The sequence below is a fragment of the Mytilus californianus genome, unplaced genomic scaffold (genome assembly GCF_021869535.1).
Source record: "Mytilus californianus isolate M0D057914Y unplaced genomic scaffold, xbMytCali1.0.p SCAF_7, whole genome shotgun sequence".
Taxonomy (NCBI): Eukaryota; Metazoa; Mollusca; class Bivalvia; order Mytilida; family Mytilidae; genus Mytilus; species Mytilus californianus.
The window spans coordinates 59689232-59710371 of record NW_026262723.1 but is presented as its reverse complement, the minus strand read 5'-3'; positions in this window follow the sequence as shown (position 1 = coordinate 59710371).

Here is a 21140-nt window from a genome sequence, read left to right as displayed (position 1 = left end):
ATATGGTTGAACCTTTTTTCTGCAACGTGAACCTATCTTCATGCCTCATTCACCTAATAAGAAATAAAACTCCAGGAGGAATGAGGAAGTTATAGGAGAGGACAACATTTTAAAAAATATATAAAATTTGCCATTATTAGCTGCTATAAATATATCCTCCTCGTTGTCCTCACTGAGATCGGATATATCCGAATACACATTTGATTTCAATCCAAAGTATGAAACAACACAATCACTATTTTTGACATCACTTTCTACTTTTTTTTGCATTAAGAATATAGATTTATCGTCTTTATCCATTTTGAGACACCAAACGCATGTGAAGGTATTCACGGAAATTATATTATGTAGTGCTAGCGCACGCATAAAGCATTATACACATGCACACATGTCTTCATGTACATGTAGCTATACATGTTGTTTACCTTCAGCTGTACTTTATTTTTGTCTATTTTTTAAGTTGAGCTACTGTTTAAAGGGGCCAACATGTAGGATACAATTAATAAAGTTTATCCACAAAATAATTTACACACTTGATGAAAATAAATCTTAACAAAAGTTTTTCACCTTTTTTGAAATGTTAAACAATGTTTTAAGTAAGATATAAGCTTCTAACGGTTCATTCTGTAAAATGGACTGTTATCGGCTTATATCCTTTACATAAACAGGTCATATATCTACAGTGTATAATATAAAATTAAAATAACAGCAAAAATATCTGACACGCACTATTGATAAAATAAAAGATCATGATGATAACTTTTGTTGTGCCTTTTTAATTACGTTTTTACTAGTTCTAGTATAGCGACAGTAACTATTGAAATTCCGTCTACCTAATGTTTTAATCAAGTGGTCCTCAATATTGGTGTCAGACCACCAATTCACTCCCTCCAATTAGAACGTATGTAAAAGTAGCCCTACTCTGACACAAAATAGCGATTTTGATGTCATTAGATATAAGAATATGTGGTATGAGTGCCAATGAGACAACTCTCCATCCAAGTCAAAATTTGTAAAAGTAAACCATTATAGGTCAAAGTACGGCCTTCAACACGGAGCCTTGGCTCATACCAATCAGCAAGCTATAAAGGGCCCCAAAAATGACTAGTGTAAAACCATTTAAATAGGAAAACAAACGGTCTAATCTATATAAAAAACGAGAAACGAGAAACACTTATGAACCACATCAACAATCGACAACCACTGAACATCAGGTTCCTGACTTAGGACAAGTGCAAACAAATGCAGCTGGTTTAAACGTTTATAGGAGCCAACCTTCAACTTACCTGAAACAATAGTGTAACATCACAACATAGAAAGACACACTATAAAATATCAATTGAAATGGATTAACTCAATCAAAAGACATATTAACAAAAACAAGAGACCATACACTGAACGAATAAATTTGACCAATGACACAATGTAAATACAAAATTAATAAAACAAGGGGGTTAGATGTAAAACAATATCAGAAAGACAACCATAACCTTGGACAAAATGCCGCCAAATAAAATAACTTACACAGGTAAATAAAAATAATTTTGTTGTAAGGTATACATGGAGTACGGAAATAATTGTGTTGTTCCTAGTACGAGAACAAAAGTAAAAATTTATCGTCATACTAAACACCTATCAAAGGTGGTATATTGTTTACTTAAACTAACCAACAAATTTGCAGAAATGAAACTTTTGATAAAAGAGAATATTAGACCATTTTGAGCCAAATTTACTTGTTTATGAGTTTGCAATAAAACTTGAGGATTAATACGCTCCATAGTATACTAATTTAAGATTTCCAGAAAACCAGGGGTTACCTTTACTAGCACTTGTCTTCCGAAAGGCAGTTCTTTCTTACAAGATTTTAAACATGGGTTGAAAATTGGCATGTAGAAACGTGATACATGTACAATTCAGGATATACCTGGTTTCTATGAAGTAAAACTAAAGGTAAAATATTAAGAAAGCTGTGAAAATTGCAAAATTTGGTTGAATAGATAGGGAGTTTGAATTGGTGGTCTGACACCTTTAAAGCGAAAAGCGGTGAGACCAAAAAAATCAGAAAACAATTGATATTTTCGTCTTAACTGATCATTTGAAATGCAAGTAGTCACATTTCAACCTTTTTTTTTGGCAAAAAAGTCACATATTGTAAAATTAGAGCCTTAAACCTGAAATTGTGCTATTTTTAGCTTTTCCCATCCTTACAATATGCATTCATATATATAAAAAAAAGGTCTGAAATTGGTATGAATGCACAGTAAGTTGTTTCTGTGGTAAAACATTAAAACATAGGTTGTTTACCACAAAAACATGAAGATTTTATGAAATTATTTGAATGTTACCCATTATATCATTGCGTCACTCAATGTATTTGGCAGATAGCATAACACTGCATAAACTCACCCCAATCCCATAAATTGTCTCAAATGAAAGTTTTCTACCTTACATTTTATTGACTAATAGTAAATAAAAATTGTTTCATGACCATAACTGCATTATTGATCAATTAATAGTCTTTTACTGACACCTGATGAAAAAAAGGGGGGTCAATATTCCTTGTCACTTCAATACCTTTGATATTTTACTAAACTCATTGTAAAAATTGTGGAAAGTCTTTAAAGCAGTAGGACAAACAAGGAAAAATCAACCAAAATTGATCTTGATATTGAAAGTTTATGTACCTGTGGTCTGAAATTAAATTTTTAAGTATTTTCTATTAAAGTCATAAATTACAGTCAAATTAAATTGGGCTGTGAATTTTGCAATATAAGTCGCATTATGCTCAGATAGAATTTTTTTTACTACAAATTGACCAAGGATTAAGTATTAAGCAAAATAAAAGACTTCTGATAAACTTTTTTGTCTCTTTATGTGTCAGACCACCAATTCACTCCCTCCAACTTAGAACGTATGTAAAAATAGCCCTACTCTGACACAAAATAGTGCTTTTGATGTTATTGTTTACTTAAACTAACCAACAAATTTGCAGAAATGAAACTTTTGGTGAAAGAAAAATATATTTAGACCATTTTGAGCCAAAATTTACTTGTCTATGAGTTTGCATTAAAACTTTAGGATTAATGCGCTCCATAGTATACTAATTTATGATTTCCAGAAAACCAGGGGTAATGTTACTAGCTCTTGTCTTCCGAAATGCAGTTCTTTAAACATGGGTTGAAAATTGGCATGAAGAAAGGTGATACAAGTACAATGCAGGATATACCTGGTTTCTATGAAGGTAAACTTAAGGTAAACTATTAAGAAAGCTGTGAAAGTTGCAAAATTTGGTTGAATAGATAGGGATTTTGAATTATTTGTCTAACACCTATTGGATTTGCCAGCTATTGTAGCAGCCCCAATTCGAAAGGAATGTCCAATTTAAGGAATGAGGATTATAACCATATACAGCCTTACCTAACTCGTCAATAAATAAAGCACTATCATTTTGAAATGGAAACTTGGTTTTCCTTAAAGCTTAATAATCATTTAAAGCTTTATAAAATTGTTGAAAGGAGATAGAACATATATTGTCCTTCAAGAATTTGTACCTAATTCTACATATATACAACTTATTTGCATTGTACCGTAGTTTGAGATGCTAGAAGCAATAAGTAGCAAAATATATCAACATATCTTCTGACACTGAAAGAGTCTTGCCGTCAATAACATTAATACCATAAACAACAGAAGTGAAAGATAAAAATTATTATATCCACTCTCATTTGACAGTTTTGTTCCATCAGAAATGGAATAATGCCATCTTCAATAGTATTTTAACTCAGTGCTTCATTACTTCTGATATATTTGTAAACTTGCAAGGACCTCCTCTGCTTTTGAAACAGCTCGTGAAAACGGATGATCTGTAAACGAGACAAAACATCTGACATTTGCTTTTTTAACCTGGAACATGTTTTGCACTAAAGTTAACATTATATTTAGCTGCTTACCAAGATAAGCTGCCTCATTAATTTCATAATTTCTGGAGTTTTTGATCAAAAGATACAAGGCCTCATTATCACACCAGAATAAGATTCTTTTACATGACCACTCTGGTACCCTAAAAGCAATTTTACTACGGCAATAGGATATAATTCTAAAAAGGCCATAGAAAGGTTGATTTTCAATAATGGTAAATTAAAGAGCCAGGAATAATAAAATAATTCCACCTGAAAATAACCCCCAGATCCTTTTGTAAAATTTTGAAACCAACAAAAACAAAACTTCAGAATTGAATTTTCTCTTTGAATTAACTGAAAATTAAGTAACATAAAAAAGAAAAATATTTCATTTAATATAACCTTGACATTCAGATTAAACATTTACCAAAACTCAAATTTTTAAATCCGTGGTTCTGAAGAATTCCCATTTCAAGTATTCCGATACAATTAAAATAGAAAGTAAATTGTCCTTAACTTGTGAATTTCATAAATGGTAGTTTATTTCTTTTAATTTGTTTTAAATATTTCAATTTTATGTAAGAAAAAGGAATAAAAAGACAGTAAATTCAGTAAAATGGCGAACTTGCGAAAATTGTAACAATTTGACCAACAGATGCTAAGAAAAAATAAAGATCACAAGCATCGTCCAAAAATCTTTTTACACAGGAAATGTATTTAATGTTCATATACTTTTAGACACACAATCCGTTAAGGTGACGCTTGTGGTCTTTGCTAACTCAAACGAAACGTTCACGGAATTAGCCTAATATTTTACTACCATAGGTAAATCGCCATTATAGCGTCACTTCAATGACCAAAATTGCCAATTTAATAAAGAGCTGTTAAGTTAAATAAGTAAACACTAATCGAATGATCCAATTATACTGTTTTATGGCCAATATACACGGTTAAATGAGCACCAAAAATACAAATTATCATTTTGTTGAAAAGAGGGGCATTGAAAAAGAAATATATAACTTGTTTTTGGAATAAATGCCTAGTCACTAAAAAAGGCAACGCATTTTATTAAATCTTTCTAACATATATTGAATTCCTTACATCATTATGAGTAGTCCATAACTGAAATACATAAATAGAAAACCAAGCATTAATTATACACATTGTACTGACCACTAAATCAAAAGGTCATTTGAGCATTATGGTACTTTACAATGTCTTAAGTTTGTAAGTGAATGATAATCCCGTTCTTCATGATAAGTACTCGATAAGGCTCGTTCTTAAGCATGAACAAGAGGAATTATTTTTCTATTATACATACTAAGTCCGAAAGTGATTGACCCCGAGCACTTAATTTCGTAGTATTTGTCGTTCAATTGACTAACACATTTAGCCCCACTAAACGTAAAATTGATCTATTTATAGTAAGTTGATCTTTGAAACAGAAACATGCTTTAAGGAAGTTAATAGCTTTTATCCTTCGTTTGTGTAACTTATTTAAAGCCCGTTGTCAATATTTTAAATACATATTTATCACACCGATATATTTTAGGAAAATTAAGTACATAGACTATTGAAATTTCTAACATATATTTTATTCGGAAATTGCTATAGATCTCATTATTCCACAATAAACTCATCATAGATATATTGCGTTTACAAACGATACTTGGATTATGATAGACCCGTATGGATTGCCATGGAATAGAAGTAATGATATTAGTTCTAAATAGAAGAAATTTTACATTATTGGTTCCTGACCGAACAAAGGCTGTCGAAAAGTTATTCCAAAAGGATCAGATAGTATAGCACTGTTTATAACAAAGTTATAAGAAGAATTATTACAGGGATGAACATATATTCGTTGACAGATCTTTCGTGCAAAGTTCTTTGGTACAATTCACAGGTATGTACTAAGACACTTTAGAGAAGGATTCAAGCAATTTCCTTTGGAAAGAGTTGTGAATGTATTATTAAAGATCGTATTAACTTTATGATACATATACATTTTACCATATATATGTTTGCTTATTTGTTATAAATTTAGGAAAAATTAAAAGATTAACAAGTTGACAATGATAAATTGATTTAAAGACGATTTCGTCGCATCAATTTGTGCATCTATTTAAAGGGCATCTGTTTTTCAGAACATACACATAAGTGGTTTAAGAATGCAACTTATTTGAAAAAAAACAATGTATCTCGCTCCCTATGCCTTTTTGTTTTAAATATTAATTTACTCCTGCAACATGCAATCAATGCAGTGAAATTTATAATGGTAATATTTCACAGCATTGTATTTGTAGGACTCTAAAGTGCGATGGAGAGGCTAAAACGCGATGGTCACGCTAAAGTGCGATGGTCTACGCTAAAATGCGATTGTTTTATTCACTAAATTGCGATGATATGTGCTATTCAATGGAATACGCTAAAGTGCGTTTTTTCCGCGAAAGTGTGTTTATTCGCGAAAGTATGGACGTTAGCAATGTTAATAGCATTATGACGTTACAAGCCGTTGTACAAACAAAAATGGACATGCTACAGCTGGATAACGAGAATATTTCTCTAGATGAAGGGTTTTTATTACTCAAGAAAAGCAAGGAGAGAGAAACAAATGATCCCAATCCGGAACATTTTTGGTCGGTGCCGGAAGAGGTTAACTTGATTTGTAAAAAGAAATAAAGTCTACTTAAAAAACAAATATGAAATACAGCAATAAACGACCAACACTGAATAACAGGTCTCTTGGTTGAGACAGGTTCATAGAGTATACAATGGAACCATTACACTTTTGGACAACTATCGTAGAGTGGGCGCCCATATTTGCCGCATAAACCGTCCATTTCCACCTACGGCCCATCTTCATCGAACCTTAGGCAGCTTTTAATGCAATTTTCCAAAAGGTAACTATAAAACTAAAAGGTCTGATGAAGGTGGATCTTCAAGCCATTTGTTTTAGGTCTACAAATTAACGCAAACTTGAGAAGAAATCGAGCATTCCGTATTCCATGGGGGTCACAATTTTGCCGTAATCTTTTACTCAAAAATATTCTTTAATTTTGCTATATTATAGGAAACAAGAGCGCAATTATTCGTAATGCATTTTCCATAGGGTACCAGTGGTGTTGCGTATTTTTTTCTCGAAGACTACACAAACTAGGGAAAAACGGGTAGCAGTTCCTGTTACTGGAAATGCCTGTGTTGCAATACAACCAAACAAATATATATGATCATGCGGCAAAAATTGACTCTAAAGTGCGATGGAGAGGCTAAAACGCGATGGTCACGCTAAAGTGCGATGGTCTACGCTAAAATGCGATTGTTTTATTCACTAAATTGCGATGATATGTGCTATTCAATGGAATACGCTAAAGTGCGTTTTTTCCGCGAAAGTGTGTTTATTCGCGAAAGTATGGACGTTAGCAATGTTAATAGCATTATGACGTTACAAGCCGTTGTACAAACAAAAATGGACATGCTACAGCTGGATAACGAGAATATTTCTCTAGATGAAGGGTTTTTATTACTCAAGAAAAGCAAGGAGAGAGAAACAAATGATCCCAATCCGGAACATTTTTGGTCGGTGCCGGAAGAGGTTAACTTGATTTGTAAAAAGAAATAAAGTCTACTTAAAAAACAAATATGAAATACAGCAATAAACGACCAACACTGAATAACAGGTCTCTTGGTTGAGACAGGTTCATAGAGTATACAATGGAACCATTACACTTTTGGACAACTATCGTAGAGTGGGCGCCCATATTTGCCGCATAAACCGTCCATTTCCACCTACGGCCCATCTTCATCGAACCTTAGGCAGCTTTTAATGCAATTTTCCAAAAGGTAACTATAAAACTAAAAGGTCTGATGAAGGTGGATCTTCAAGCCATTTGTTTTAGGTCTACAAATTAACGCAAACTTGAGAAGAAATCGAGCATTCCGTATTCCATGGGGGTCACAATTTTGCCGTAATCTTTTACTCAAAAATATTCTTTAATTTTGCTATATTATAGGAAACAAGAGCGCAATTATTCGTAATGCATTTTCCATAGGGTACCAGTGGTGTTGCGTATTTTTTTCTCGAAGACTACACAAACTAGGGAAAAACGGGTAGCAGTTCCTGTTACTAGAAATGCCTGTGTTGCAATACAACCAAACAAATATATATGATCATGCGGCAAAAATTGACTTGTCGAAAAAACCGTTCCGATATGGAAAAGCTACATCGAATTTTGAAGAATGGCTTTAAATGAAATCATTTCTTGAACAAATACGTTTTTGAAACAGAGTTAAGTTTTTCCAAATTTTGAATATATGATAATATTACTACTTTGGCAAGAAAAACTATTCTTGAACTACAATATTCAATGCCAAGATTAATTTTTCTTCTTTGCAATTTAACTCAATCGTTGGTGTTTGCTTAGGGAACTTTCTGCCAATTTTCACCAAATTTGCTTTTTGCTAGAATAGCAACTGAGTCACGATCATTATGTTTAAAAACCAAAATGTATCTCCAAATTCAAGATATATACATGCTTTTCCCAATAAAAACAGTAGATATAACAAAAACGTTCTATTCTCTTTATACTGTGTCGACATTCGAGCCCACCCTAGTTTCAAATATGGAAATCTATACAAAAAGGAAACGGACTATAGCTTGAATGCACGTTGATGAGAAGTCCATTTGACCCTATTAATTACCGCTTCGCATTTTTTTCAAGCAAAATTACTATTTTTAACATTTTTCAAAGCCTTATTAAAAAAATGTCATTTTCCTATAGGTTACAAGAGCGCAATTATTCGTAATGCATTTTTCATAGGGTACCAGTGGTGGTCTGTATTTTCCCCCCCCGAAGACTACACAAACTAGGGAAAAACGGGTAGCAGTTCATGTTACTAGAAATGCCTGTGTTGCATTACAACCAAAAAAATATATATGGCCATGCGGCAAAAAAATTATTTAAAATGCAGTTGAAAAAGATTGTCTATTCGATATTTTCTATACTTTGCAAAATGTGAATTTGATTTTCTGAATTTTTTAAACCTAATTTGATAAGCTTTCGATTTAAAGTAATTCCAATTCTGTATCATCCAATCAGAAGCCGTACAGGATTCTATTCTGAGTACCATCTTGGGGTAAAAAGCTTGCCGGTAAAATGTAAACAAATAATTGCGCTCTTCTAACCTATACGGTAAGGCAAAATGTTTTCTAAAATAAAGCGCCCGGGCCAAATGATGCGCTAGCGTCTATCTAGCTCATATCACACCTTCAAAACATTATCTGATCACTCACTGAATTTTGAAGAATGGCTGTAAATGTAATCATTTCTTGAAAAAATACGTTTTTGAAACAGAGTATAGTTTTTCCAAATTTCGAATATATGATAATATTACTACTCTATCAAGAAAAACTATTCTTGAACTACAATATTCAATGCCAAGATTAATTTTTCTTCTTTGCAATTTAACTAAATTGTTGGTGTTTGCTTAGGGGCACTTTTTGTCAATTTTCACCAAATTTGCGTTTTGCTAGAATAGCAACTGAGTCACGATCATTATGTTTAAAATCCAAAATGTATCTCCAAATTTAAGATATATACATGCTTTTCCCAATAAAAACAGTAGATATAACAAAAACGTTCTATTCTCTTTATACTGTGTCGACATTCGATCCCACCCTAGTTTCAAATATGGAAATCTATACAAATAGGAAACAGACTATAGCTTGAATGCACGTTGATGAAAAGTCCATTTGACCCTATTAATTACCGTTTCGCATTTTTTCCAAGCAAAATTACTATTTTTAACATTTTTCAAAGCCTTATTAAAAAAATGTCATTTTCCTATAGTTTACAAGAGCGCAATTATTCGTAATGCATTTTCCATAGGGTACCAGTGGTGGTCCGTATATTTTTTCTCGAAGACTACACAAACTAGGGAAAAACGAGTAGCAGTTCCTGTTACTAGAAATGCCAGTGTTGCATTACAATAAAAAAAAAATACATGGTCGTGCGGCAAAAGTTGACTTAAAATGCAGTTGAAAAAGATTGTCTATTTTTTTCGCTTAATGAAAAAGGCATATTTTTATTGGCCCCTACGTGCAGAAATGGAAGATATTTTCTATACTTTGCAAATGTGAATTTGATTTTCTGGATTTTTTAAACCTAATTGGATAAGCTTTCGATTAAAAGTAATTCCAATTCTATATCATCCAATCAGAAGCCGTACAGGATTCTATTCTGAGTACCATCTTGGGGTAAAATAATTGCGCTCTTGAAACCTATACGGTAAGGCAAAAATTTTTCTTAAATTAAGCGCCCGGGCCAAATGAAGCGCAAGCGTCTATCTAGCACATCATATCACACCTTCAAAACATTATCTCATCACTCTCTGAATTTAGAGAACAATTTATTGCCCGTCGATCAGGCCAAAAATTTGAACTGATTTTTTGACCAAATACGGTACTGTTCAAAAAGAAATCAAGATAATGTGTATTTACTGCCCTAATTTTTCAGAGGTCATACAGCACTGATCATATTGTCGAAAAAAAATCGTTCTGATATAGAAAAGCTACATCGAAATTTCAAGAATGGCTTTAAATGAAATCATTTCTTGAAAAAATACGTTTTAGAAACAGACTATAGTTTTTCCAATTTTCAAATATATGATAATATTACTACTTTGGCAAGAAAAACTATTCGTGAACTACAATATTCAATGCCAAGATTAATTTTTCTTCTTTGCAATTTAACTCAATCGTTGGTGTTTGCTTAGGGGCACTTTTTGCCAATTTTCACCAAATTTGCTTTTTGCTAGAATAGCAACTAAGTCACGATCATTATGTTTAAAAACCAAAATGTATCTCCAAATTCAAGATATATACATGCTTTTCCCAATAAAAACAGTAGATATAACAAAAACGTTCTATTCTCTTTATACTGTGTCGACATTCGATCCCACCCTAGTTTCAAATATGGAAATCTATACAAATAGGAAACAGACTATAGCTTGAATGCACGTTGATGAAAAGTCCATTTGACCCTATTAATTACCGTTTCGCATTTTTTCCAAGCAAAATTACTATTTTTAACATTTTTCAAAGCCTTATTAAAAAAATGTCATTTTCCTATAGTTTACAAGAGCGCAATTATTCGTAATGCATTTTCCATAGGGTACCAGTGGTGGTCCGTATATTTTTTCTCGAAGACTACACAAACTAGGGAAAAACGAGTAGCAGTTCCTGTTACTAGAAATGCCAGTGTTGCGTTACAATAAAAAAAAAAAAAATACATGGTCGTGCGGCAAAAGTTGACTTAAAATGCAGTTGAAAAAGATTGTCTATTTTTTTCGCTTAATGAAAAAGGCATATTTTTATTGGCCCCTACGTGCAGAAATGGAAGATATTTTCTATACTTTGCAAATGTGAATTTGATTTTCTGGATTTTTTAAACCTAATTGGATAAGCTTTCGATTAAAAGTAATTCCAATTCTATATCATCCAATCAGAAGCCGTACAGGATTCTATTCTGAGTACCATCTTGGGGTAAAATAATTGCGCTCTTGAAACCTATACGGTAAGGCAAAAATGTTTCTTAAATTAAGCGCCCGGGCCAAATGAAGCGCAAGCGTCTATCTAGCACATCATATCACACCTTCAAAACATTATCTCATCACTCTCTGAATTTGGAGAACAATTTATTGCCCGTCGATCAGGCCAAAAATTTGAACTAATTTTTTGACCAAATACGGTACTGTTCAAAAAGAAATCAAGATAATGTGTATTTACTGCCCTAATTTTTCAGAGGTCATACAGCACTGATCATATTGTCGAAAAAAAATCGTTCTGATATAGAAAAGCTACATCGAAATTTCAAGAATGGCTTTAAATGAAATCATTTCTTGAAAAAATACGTTTTAGAAACAGACTATAGTTTTTCCAAATTTCAAATATATGATAATATTACTACTTTGGCAAGAAAAAACTATTCGTGAACTACAATATTCAATGCCAAGATTAATTTTTCTTCTTTGGAATTTAACTAAATCGTTGGTGTTTGCTTAGGGGCACTTTTAACCAATTTTCACCAAATTTGCTTTTTGCTAGAATAGCAACTGAGTCACGATCATTATGTTCAAAAACCAAAATGTATCTCCAAATTCAAGATATATACATGCTTTTCCCAATAAAAACAGTAGATATAACAAAAATGTTCTATTCACTTTATACTGTGTCGTCATTCGAGCCCACCCTAGTTTCAAATATTGAAATCTATACAAATAGGAAACAGACTATAGCTTGAATGCACGTTGATGAAAAGTCCATTTGACCTTATTAATTACCGTTTCGCATTTTTTCCAAGCAAAATGACTATAATTTATTAACATTTTTCAAAGCCTTATTAAAAACAAATGTCATTTTCCTATAAGTTACATTAGCGCAATTATTCGAAATGCATTTTCCATAGGGTACCAGTGGTGGTCAGTATTTTTTGTTCTCGAAAACTACACAAACTAGGGAAAAACGAGTAGCAGTTCCTGTTACAAGAAACGCCAGTGTTGCATTACTACCAAAAAAATATATATGGTCATGCGGCTAAAATTGACTTAAAATGCAGTACAAAAAGATTGTCTATTTTTTTCGCTTAATGAAAAAGGCATATTTTTATTGGCCCCTAAGTGCAGAAATGGAAGATATTTTCTATACTTTGCAAATGTGAATTTGATTTTCTGGCTTTTTTAAATCTAATTGGATAAGCTTTCGATTAAAAGTAATTCCAATTCTGTATCATCCAATCAGAAGCCGTACAGGATTCTATTCTGAGTACCATCTTGGGGTAAAAAGCTTGCCGGTAAAATGTAAACAAAAAATTGCGCTCTTGTAACCTATACGGTAAGGCAAAATTTTTTCTAAAATTAAGCGCCCGGGCCAAATGAAGCGCTAGCATCTATCTAGCACATATCACACCTTCAAAACATTATCTAATCACTCTCTGAATTTGGAGAATTATTTATTGCCCGTCGATCAGGCCAAAAATTTGAACTGAATTTTTGACCAAATACGGTACTGTTCAAAAAGACATGAAGATAATGTTTATTTACTGCCCTAATTTTTTAAAGGTCATCCAGCACTGATCATATTGCTGACAAAACCGTTCTGATATGGAAAAGCTACATAGAATTTTGAAGAATGGCTTTAGATGAAATCATTTCTTGAAAAAATACGTTTTTGAAACAGACTATTGTTTTTCCAAATTTCGAATATATGATAATATTACTACTTTGGCAAGAAAAACTATTCTTGAACTACAATATTCAACGCCAAGATTTATTTTTCTTCTTTGCAATTTAACTAAATCGTTGGTGTTTGCTTAGGGGCACTTTTTGCCAATTTTCACCAAATTTGCTTTTTGCTAAAAATAGCAACTGAGTCACGATCATTATGATTAAAAACCAAAATGTATCTCCAAATTCAAGATATATACATGCTTTTCCCAATAAAAACATTAGATATAACAAAAACGTTCTATTCTCTTTATACTGTGTCGACATTCGAGCCCACCCTAGTTTCAAATATGGAAATCTATACAAATAGGAAACAGACTATAGCTTGAATGCACGTTGATGAAAAGTCCATTTGACCCTATTAATTACCGTTTCGCATTTTATCCAAGCAAAATTACTATTTTTAACATTTTTCAAAGCCTTATTAAAAAAAAATGTCATTTTCCTATAGTTTACAAGAGCGCAATTATTCGTAATGCATTTTCCATAGGGTACCAGTGGTGGTCCGTATTTTTTTTCTCGAAGACTACACAAACTAGGGAAAAACGGGTAGCAGTTCCTGTTACTAGAAATGCCAGTGTTGCATTACAATAAAAAAAAAAAAACATCGTCATGCGGCAAAAATTGACTTAAAATGCAGTTGAAAAAGATTGTCTATTTTTTTCGCTTAATGAAAAAGGCATATTTTTAATGGCCCCTACGAGCAGAAATGGAAGATATTTTCTATACTTTGCAAAATGTGAATTTGATTTTCTGGGTTTTTAAACCTAATTGAATAAGCTTTCGATTAAAAGTAATTCCAATTCTGTATCATCCAATCAGAAGCCGTACAGGATTCTATTCTGAGTACCATCTTGGGGTAAAAAGCTTGCCGGTAAAATGTAAACAAATAATTGCGCTCTTGTATCCTATACGGTAAGGCAAACATTTTTCTAAAATTAAGCGCCCGGGCCAAATGAAGCGCTAGCGTCTATCTAGCACATATCACACCTTCAAAACATTATCTAATCACTCTCTGAATTTGGAGAATTATTTATTGCCCGTCGATCAGGCCAAAAATTTGAACTGAATTTTTGACCAAATACGGTACTGTTCAAAAAGACATGAAGATAATGTTTATTTACTGCCCTAATTTTTTAAAGGTCATCCAGCACTGATCATATTGTCGATAAAACCGTTCTGATATGGAAAAGCTACATAGAATTTTGAAGAATGGCTTTAGATGAAATCATTTCTTGAAAAAATACGTTTTTGAAACAGACTATTGTTTTTCCAAATTTCGAATATATGATAATATTACTACTTTGGCAAGAAAAACTATTCTTGAACTACAATATTCAACGCCAAGATTAATTTTTCTTCTTTGCAATTTAACCAAATCGTTGGTGTTTGCTTAGGGGCACTTTTTGCCAATTTTCACCAAATTTGCTTTTTGCTAAAAATAGCAACTGAGTCACGATCATTATGATTAAGAACCAAAATGTATCTCCAAATTCAAGATATATACATGATTTTCTCAATAAAAACAGTAGATATAACAAAAACGTTCTATTCTCTTTATACTATATAGTTTATGAAACTAGGGTGGATCGAGCCCACCCTAGTTTCAAATATGGAAATCTATACAAATAGGAAACAGACTATAGCTTAAATGCACGTTGATGAAAAGTCCATTTGACCCTATTAATTACCGTTTCGCATTTTATCCAAGCAAAATTACTATTTTTAACATTTTTCAAAGCCTTATTTAAAAAAATGTCATTTTCCTATAGTTTACAAGAGCGCAATTATTCGTAATGCATTTTCCATAGGGTACCAGTGGTGGTCCGTATTTTTTTTCTCGAAGACTACACAAACTAGGGAAAAACGGGTAGCAGTTCTTGTTACTAGAAATGGCCAGTGTTGCATTACAATCAAAAAAATATACATCGTCATGCGGCAAAAATTGACTTAAAATGCAGGTGAAAAAGATTGTCTATTTTTTTCGCTTAATGAAAAAGGCATATTTTTAATGGCCCCTACGAGCAGAAATGGAAGATATTTTCTATACTTTGCAAAATGTGAATTTGATTTTCTGGATTTTTTAAACCTAATTGGATAAGCTTTCGATTAAAAGAAATTCCAATTCTGTATCATCCAATCAGACGCCGTACAGGATTCTATTCTGAGTACCATCTTGGAGTAAAAGGCTTGCCGGTAAATTGTAAACAAATAATTGAGCTCTTGTAACCTTCAAGTGGTACATAACAATACAGGGAGATTACTCTGTAAAAATCAGCTGAACGTTTTAATCACGTTCTATTGTTAAGGAAATATGATCAAAATTAGTGTTTGTCAAACTGCTATATATCCAATGAATATATTTTTCAGATAAAATGTGTGTAACGTTGGTAGCCTATATATAATAACTGAGAGACAAGCCATGTGTACTGGTTAACGTTCTTTAATATAATGCTAGAGCTAAGTAATCAACACAAATACATATTGCAATACGACGCGCCCTTATCTGCTGTGTCTATCAACACAACACGTGCGTGAACTATGAACTCTATAATTATTTAAGAATGAATGAAAGTTAAAATATTACATCTCTTCCTTTCTCAGATTAAAATTCTCTTTCAAGTATGGTCTGTGTAGTCATAAAATCTCTAACTGTCTGTGTATTATTTCGTCCTTTCATAACATTAAACAGACTCAATGGTACGCAAAGATCCACATAAATGAGTATTTATCTGTGAGGTCAATCTACAGTAAGCATTCTGATGTACCTTTCTCTATTGTCAAAATAAGCCAGAGGCTTCTTAACAGACCCATCGTCTTCCAAATGTCCTGGTGAGAATTTCTCCTCCTGTAATATTATAAATATAAATATTTATAATTATATAAAGATTGAAACTTATGTAGGTGTGCATAATCAACATTAACTTGTCGATATTCCAATGTTGGAAATCAATTCAAATGATTGTAGTTTATCCTCATAGCTTAATTGATATATATCCTTCACAAAATAAGTGGCCCTCCTTTGACAATGACATGTTTGAATACATATAAATTTATATTTTTTGTGGTATGGAGACCAAAAAACGAGTAGCATTAATTTCAACAATTTAAGAACAATTGATGTAAAAGGCAACATTAAATAGTTTTTCCAAAGAAACAACAGAAAGAATCCATATGGCAGACCACAGGATAAACTGTATATATGTTATTCTATTCAATGACTGAATAATAGCCAACGATAAATCTTACGGGGCGATGGATCATATAATCATGATACAGTACACTACAAAATATAATATATAACAAGTCTAAAAGGGTACAACATCACAAAAAATATTAATAAAATGAACAAATGTTTGATATTTCGGATAACAGATATCCTTCATCAGTTTGATCACGATGTAAAATGAATCATATCAATCTAATCTGATTATAAAACTACAACAATCTTGAAATTTATACAATAAAACATTCAAAACTGAACATCATAGAGACGCTTGTACAATTCTATTTTTTTTTCATTTAAGTGGTTATATAGCTATTTACAGCAGAGACTGCACAGGTATGCTTCAAATAAAAATAGTAATGTGCGATAGGAACTGGTACAACTCTAAAACTTCAAAGGTGACCACAGTTAAGATGTTACAACAACGGTTGCGTGGAAATACATTCCCAATAAACAGCACTGACCGATCTAAGCTGGTATAATACTTCAAATTTGACAACGGTAGAGTAATTAAAACAGAGGCTGCGCATTTAAACATCCCAAATAAATAGCAGTTTGATAATGATTAAAAAAATAATAATAAATTTTGACAAAGGTGTAATAATTGAACGTGACTGCGTACTTGTACATCCCTCCCAAATGAATAGAATCCTGTAATTTAAACTGGTTTAATTCAAAAAATTTCTTAAAACTGTAAGAGTCCAGTACGGAAGCCTGAGTTACTGGAAACAAGTGATTGTAGGGAAATAAGGGATCGTAGGGAAAATAAGTGACTCATTCTATGTTTTTTTCATTTATGCCCTCTGGGGAAACTGTCCTTAGCTTCCTTATCTAAAACCTTTCCCGAGCAAGCCTGTCGGCCCTTGACCAACCCTCGTTGTGGTCTATGATTGTGATGGTAAGGTTTTTGAGATCAGCTTGGGCGTGCCCAGGTGATCTCAAATGACGACTTACGGGGAGGTCGGGCTTGCAGGTGTTGTCACTTCGATGACCATTCATGCGTTTGTTGAATGGCTGTCCTGTCTCGCCAACATACTGCATGCCACATCGACACTGAAGAAGGTATACAACATTCTGGGTTTTGCAAGTTACATTGCAAAATATAATGTACACAGACCCAGAGGAGTGGCAAGTAAATGTTTGAGACTTCAGTATTTGTTGGCAATTCAGACATCGTCTGTTACGTCTCCTCTAATAAAAGCGGTTCAACTGCAGGATGGTGCAAGTCGTTTGGTAACAGACGATGTCTGACTTGCCAACAAATACTGAATACTCAAACATTTACTCGGTCAGTGTTGTTTTTTGGGAATGTATTTCCACGCAACCGTTGTTGTAACATCTTAACTGTGGTCACCTTTGAAGTTTTAGAGTTGTACCAGTTCATATCGCACATTACTATTTTTATTTGAAGCATATCTTTGCAGTCTCTATTGTAAATAGCTATATAACCTACTTAAATGAAGAAAAAAAAATAGAATTGTACAAGCGTCTCTATGATGTTCAGTTTTGAATGTTTTATTGTATAAATTTCAAGATTGTTGTAGTTTTATAATCAGATTAGATTGATATGATTCATTTTACATCGTGATCATACTGATGAAGGATATCTGTTATCCGAAATACTAAACATTTGTTCATTTTATTATTATTTTTTTAGTGATGTTGTACACTTTTAGACTTGGTCTATGTTATTCTATTCATATAGTACACAGCTACTTTTGCATAGGTACTATTTCTTTACCAAAAATCTATAGTACTGGAAATCTACTTTTAATATTCAGTACTATTTTGTTACTTTAAAATTATTGTAATATTTAGGTACCTGTATTTAACAGTACTTGATTTGTACTTGAAATTTTAGTACTACAGATGTTTGGTTACACCGTTGCATTTTCAGCATTTTGAAAGTTTGTCTAGTTCGAATCACTTAAAATTAAGATTTTCAAACATGGAATATTGTGATCATTGGTGGTACTACTTATGTACCAAAATTTTTAGTACAAATCAAGTACTGTAAAATACAGGTACCTAAATATTACAATAGTTTTAAAGTAAAGAAATAGTACTAAATACTTAAAGTAAATTTCAAGTACTACAGATTTTTAGAACAGAAATAGACCCTATGCAAAGGTACTAGTGTATGCTATCTGGAACTTTTGCCGAAAAAATTACTAAAATATCATTTGGATAACATTTTATGGCCTTCAAAATTGAACTTTTGGGGGCCATAACTTTTACTTAAGTTCACATATCAATCATGGTCTAAAAGTGGACAAATTTTACCAATTACATGAATCATGTTTGTGCTGTGTAATGAAACACAGAATTCATATGTTTTTCACTGTATATATAACTTTCTACATACCAGACTTGTTTTTGGTTGTTTTATTTTATTTTGTATCTTTTGTTATCTATTCGGATGCCTATGGAAAGTTGAAAGGTCACTGTGAACAAAAATAAAATTTGAACATTATGATGTAAACAATATTTTTCCCCAATATCAACATGAACATAATGTGTTTTCTTTTTCAGACATACTGATCCGAAAATGGAATTTCTTGAAATCGTTATATATTATGTACTTCTGTTTTTCTTGTCAGTTGGATTGTACTTCTATAGAGATTCAGCAATACTAAGGACAGGAATAGTAGGCAAAATATGTACCATAGTTTCATCGGTATGTACATGATGTATTGGTAAATAAATCAACATTGTTGTAAATTCTTTAACCATATGAATTTCACTCCTAGCTGTCATCATACATGTGAACATTTGCTGACGTAATAATGGAGATACTTAAAAAGAAGGAACATCGGATAAATGAGCCTCCTCATTGGGTTTTTGATTATGTCAATATGTGATTACTTGGCCGTTGTGATAGTGATTATAAATATTTCATGATTATTTGATAATCTAGGACGGTATTTTTGATTATCTTGTTTAAAAATATAATTAATGATTAATATGTGATTATATTGGCAAACAAATTGCGATTATGTGATTACTTGGACACCCCAATGAGGGGCCACATAAATAATGTACTTGAGACAATATGTTGAAATAAATATATCAAATGAACAGGTCTGTAATAGAGCTCTTGAACTTTAAAGCTTCTTGGATGTCTCTGATATTGAGAAAAAGAGTCCAAACTTTTCCAAAATTTTCCTCTAGTATTTGTTGATGTAATGCTTTTTACAAATTGAAATAATTTGCATTTTAAATTAACAAATTAAGTTGGCTTTTACTTTACAATGCACAAAAATGTATTTTTTTTAAATAAAAATAAACACCATTAAATCTTACCATCAAAAAATGTGTGTTATGTTACTGTATGTAGCCTTTTTGAGGAATAACTGTTGGCCGTTCAAACTTTTTGTTTCAAATGATGACTGACATGACTGATAAACCTTTGGAATATAAATAAAATTACCAAAAGTTGTTTTCTGCAATGTTCTCATGAAATATCTGTAAATATTTACTTTCTTAGTTAATTGATCTCCTTAAAATGATAGAAAAATTGTTGTAAACTTTAGAAAGGAGATACTAGTAAGCAGAGACATTGTAGAAGGTACCAAATCTACTTCACATGGTGTTTTGTACACACACACAAGTGGAGACCAGAACACACATTTCACATATATACACAGTGTACATGAATGAGTTAACCTTCAATTTTTGAGTTTGATCTTCTTTAAAGTGTCTGCTCATAGATTCTTTTAACTAAGCAAGCAATATTTTGCAGCAATGTTAGTCTTAAATGTCATCTAATTGACACATCTGTCTTTTATCCTTTGACAATTTTGAGTGGTCAGCTGCTGAAAAAAAAATGTTTAATTTAATCATAGTGAACATGATAAACAGGATTTCTTTAAAAGTTTCCAAATATATGTGGAAATGTGAAAAAATAGAGTTTTAACAATTCTACCTTATTAAATCATTAACAAACTCCAATAAAAAGGATGATAGCTATAGTATATCATAAAAATGCAGATACAGATTTTAAACTTTCTGCATAATCTTTGAATTGAAACCAGCAAATTTTAATTTTAATCCTGCTGAACAAATTTTTGCTGACCTTGCTTTTGAAACATTTGACCACCTGACTGTTTCTAATGTAACATTTAAAAATTATCCCCCAATAGTTTATTTGGCAAAAGCTGATGTGAATCCAGTATACTTTTTGTGATAACAGATAAAAACTAAATATTCTTCACTTCAAGCATCCAGTTTGTATATGAACTGGTGGTGAACACCTGTGTTCTGAAATGGAAAACGATGCCTGCTTACCTAGTGGCACCTAAGTATCTTCAAATATAAATAGCTTTAACATTATTTACACTTTCTTTAACAGATTGTCTTTGACATATTTGTATCAGAACTTCCGTTCCCTTTGATATATCTGTTTCAAAATCTTGATTTTTATTGATTTATGTTAATGATTTTAATTTCTTTTGTTTTCACATAAAACTGAGACCTCAAGGTTTTGATTTTTACCTTTTTAGGCAATCAAGATTGCAGTACCAAAAAGTTTAACAATGGTTTTATATAATGCTACACAGTATTTTCTGTACACAAGGTAAGATCTGGAATTAAAAGAGTATATTATTGTAACTATCAAGCTGAAGAACAGCAATGCAAATGTTTATTTTCTGATATATTGAGATTTCCAGTACAGGGTTCTTTCTCTGCCTTAGTGGTTATCTGTTTCATTGTTATATCAATCAGAAATTTAT